The following is a 4,059-nucleotide window of genomic DNA, read 5'->3' as shown; positions in this document are numbered from 1 at the left end:
TCCAGAATAGGGACTTGACAAGGGGAATTATGAACGGCTGATGACATACTGAGCCTCCCCTTTGGGGAGAAGGTAAGCCTCTCTTCAATGACAAAAAGAATGGTTCCTTTATACTAGGTTCCTTTACAATTGTAGCATGCTGCTGGCTCCCACTGCTACGGGGAAGTTCAAGTCTGGAAGAAGAGTACATACACATGTGAGATGGCCCTAGGGATCACTACAGCACACACTGCCGATTGATTTGCTTCCCACCACTCCAGCAGCCTTACAGTCCATCTCCCTGCTCACAGGAGGTTGGAAAATTAAGTCTACATTTCCCAAGTTGCCTGTGGCTAGGTTCTTCATTGGACTACATTCCACTAACAGACTCATTAATGAGACTTTGATAGAGGAGACAAGATTGTGAGCAGGGACTGCACAGATCTGACACTATGGTCAAGAAAGCCCAAGATTTTCTTTTTTAAGATTTTACTTATTTACTTGAGGAAGAGAGAGAGAAAGAGAACAGAGGGGAGAGGAAGAGAGGAAGACTCCTTGCTGACCAGGAAGCCCGACACAGGGCTTAATCTCAGGAACCTGAGATTCCTAATTCCTAATTCCTAATCACTAATTGCTAGATCCTAATTCCTTCTCTTCCTTTATCCACTATCTACTTTCTTCACCACCAGCCAGCCCTGCTAGGGCTCAAAGAGCCCCCCTATATGGAGTTGCTGTATCTTTTCTAAAATTTATTGCCTTTTAAGGTGGTAGTAGGAGGCAAGCTAGAGGAGCCTGTTGTTCCTGGCTTACTCCTCCTGCCCTCATTGCACAGCAGACGAAGGCAATCGCTTAACCAACTGAGACACCTAGGCGTCCCTGGCCCTAAGATTTTTATCAGCAGCTCTAGAGGAGGTTTTGGTGAGTAGGTGTGGAATAACAGAAGGCTGTAGTAAGAGTGCGTGATTTCTTTGGGAATCATGCCATGATATGCCCGGGCATTTCTTCTACTTGTGTCACTTCTGTCTGTGTAATACTGCCTTGGTCCACACCCAGAAATTCTCTGAGCGTCTGGGTGGCTCCTCTGCCTTTGGCTCAGGTTATGATCCCAGAGTCCTGGGATCAAGCCCCACATCAAGCTCCCTGCTCCAAATCAAACTGTTTATATAGCATTTACACTAACTTGTTAGAACATGACCATGTTTATATGTCACTTATATAACATATAATATAATATGTAAATTACATTTATACTCAATTATATTAAGCAAATTGGAATGGTCTCTTGGCCTAGAATAAGGAAGGGGGTTATAGTATTTTTTTTTTTTATTTTAAAGATTTCATTTATTTATTTGACAGGTAGAGATCACAAGCCGGCAAAAAGAGAGGAGGAAGCAGGCTTCCCGCTGAGCAGAGAGCCCGATGTGGGACTTGATCCCAGGACCCTGGGATCATGACCTGAGCCGAAGGCAGAGGCTTTAACCCATGGAGCCACCCAGGCACCCCAGTGGGTTGTATTTTCAACAAATACTGGTTGTAAAGTATCAAGGGAGTATTTTTAAAGATTCTTTAACTAAGACTGTATCATTTACTGAAGGTTTACACGCAGGATGAAATGAAGAAAGTAACCACCAGACAGAAGTTGGGCAAATACCACATCTTAGTTCTTCACAAATTAAAGGTACAAACTTTCTTTAGTATAAGAGCACAGTCTGAGAAACCTTCCCAGAATTGTCTTGAGGACAGAGGGGAGCAGGATCTCACAACACTCAGGTAGAGAAAGTAAAACCTCTTACTACACAGAGGTTAGAAGAAAATGAACATCCAAGTACTAAGTTGGCGAATGTCAAAAAATCTATTGAAAAACAACACTAATAGCATCAACTTGAAAGAGGTCACAGTATGTGTAAAATATTGAAGGTCCATAACAAGTTATGGTATCTTCTTATTTGAGTAAAATCTTGTCTCTCTCTGTGAATTGAAATTTAAAATTATATAATATGTGGCATAAGGTTCTGTTGATTATGGAAGCTGCTTTCTCTTTCAGAATCTCTGGGTCAATAAGAGATAGGAGACCCAAATGTATGTTTACACAGATGTGTAGTTGATTGAGCAACTGTCTAAGCAACGACATACCATGTTTTAACCTCTACTTTGTTCTTTTGAGTATTGTCAACACGGACAAGAAAGTAGATTAAAATAAACAAGTAGGATGAGACGCCTGGGTGACTCAGTTGGTTGAGCGGCTGCCTTCGGCTCAGGTCATGATCCCAGCATCCTGGGATCGAGTCCCACATCGGGCTCCTTGCTCAGTGGGGAGCCTGCTTCTCCCTCTGCCTCTGCTGCTACTCCACCTGCCTGTGCTCACTCTCTCTCTCTCTCTGGCAAATAAATAAATAAAATCTTTAAAAAAAAAAAAAAAAACAAGTAGGACTACATCAAACTAAAAAGCTTCTGCACAGCAAAGGAAACCATCAAAAATGGAAAGGCAACCTACAGAATGGGAGAAAATATTTGTGTATCAAAAAAGGGGCTAACTCCCAAGCTATGTAAGAAACTCATAAAACTCAAAAGGAAAATAACAAACAATCCATTTTAAAAAGGACAGAGGAAAAGGGTGCCTGGGTGGCTCAGTCAGTTAAGCATCTGCCTACAGCTTGGGTCAGGGTCTTAGGGTCTTGGGATTTAGCCCCACATCAGGATACCTGCTCAGCGAGGAGTCTACTTCTCCCTCTCCCTCTGCCATTCCTACTTGTGCTTGCTCTCTCTCTCTCTGTGTCAAATAAATAAAATTTTTAAAAAATAAAAATAAAAGAACAGAGGAAGTGAATGGCTATTTTTCCAAAGAAAACACACAAATTGCTAAGAGGTACATGAAAAGATGCTCTACATCACTCATCATCAAGGCAATGCAAATCAAAACCACAATGAGGTATTGCCTCACATCTGTTAGAATGACCACCATCAAAAAGATGAGATAAAAACTTTACAATATCAACAAAGATGAGAAGAAAAGAGAACCCCTGAGCACTACTGATGGAACTGCAAATTAGTATAGCTCCTACAAAAAACAGTATGGAGGTTCCTTAAAAAAATAAGAATAAAAATAAAACTATATGATCCAGTAATTCCACTCCTGGGCATTTAGCAACTGAAAATACTAACTCAAAAAGAGTCCTACACCCTCATGTTCATTGCAGCATTATTGACAATAGCCAAGACATGGAAACAACTTAGGTGCCATGAATAAACGAATAGATAAAGGCAATGTAGTGTATATATACAAGGGGATATTATTAAGCCATGGGAGAAAAGAAAACCTGCCAATTGCAACAATATGAACAGGGCTTGAGGGCATTATGCTAAGTGAAATAAGCCAGACCAAAAAAGACAAATATTGCATGGAAAAAAAAAAAAAGTCATACCTATAGAAACAGGAAGTAAAAAAGTGGTTGCCACGATATGGCAGGTGTAGGAAATAGGGTGAGATCAGTAAAAGGGACAAACTTAGAGCTGTAAGATGAATAAGGTCTCAGGATTTAATGTACAACATGGTGACTATAGTTGATAACACTGTGCATTATCACTAAAATTTGCTAAGAGAGTGGAACTTAAATGTTCTCACCGACAAATAAATAAATAAATAAAGTAATTAGGCAATGAGTGTTAATTAACTAGATGATGGGAATCATTTCACCGTGTACATGTATAGCTAATCACCACAGTGTACACTTGGAATATCTTACAATCTGTTAATTATACCTCAGTAAAGCCAAAAAAAGAAAAAAGAAAGTATATACATCTTGCAACCTTATAAAATCTTTCCAGAGCCTATGTCAATATCTAGAGTGAATTCAAGAAACAATTAAAATGGATACATGTGCACAATAAAAATTTAGTCTTAAAAAGCATGAACTCCACACCTAAAGAATAAGGGAGATATGAATAGAAAATATCTCTGTGTCAAAAAATCAGGTGTTGGGTTAAAAGGGAGTTGAAAATGAGTCAGTAGTGTTTACAATAACAATGGATTCCGTTTCAGTCTGCAAAGCTAGAAGTACAAAACTCAGAAAAAGGGAGTTT

The sequence above is a fragment of the Mustela nivalis genome (assembly GCF_964662115.1).
Source record: "Mustela nivalis genome assembly, chromosome: 10".
NCBI classification, from domain to species: Eukaryota; Metazoa; Chordata; class Mammalia; order Carnivora; family Mustelidae; genus Mustela; species Mustela nivalis.
The sequence above is the reverse complement of the archived record's forward strand: the minus strand, read 5'-3'. Positions refer to the sequence as shown.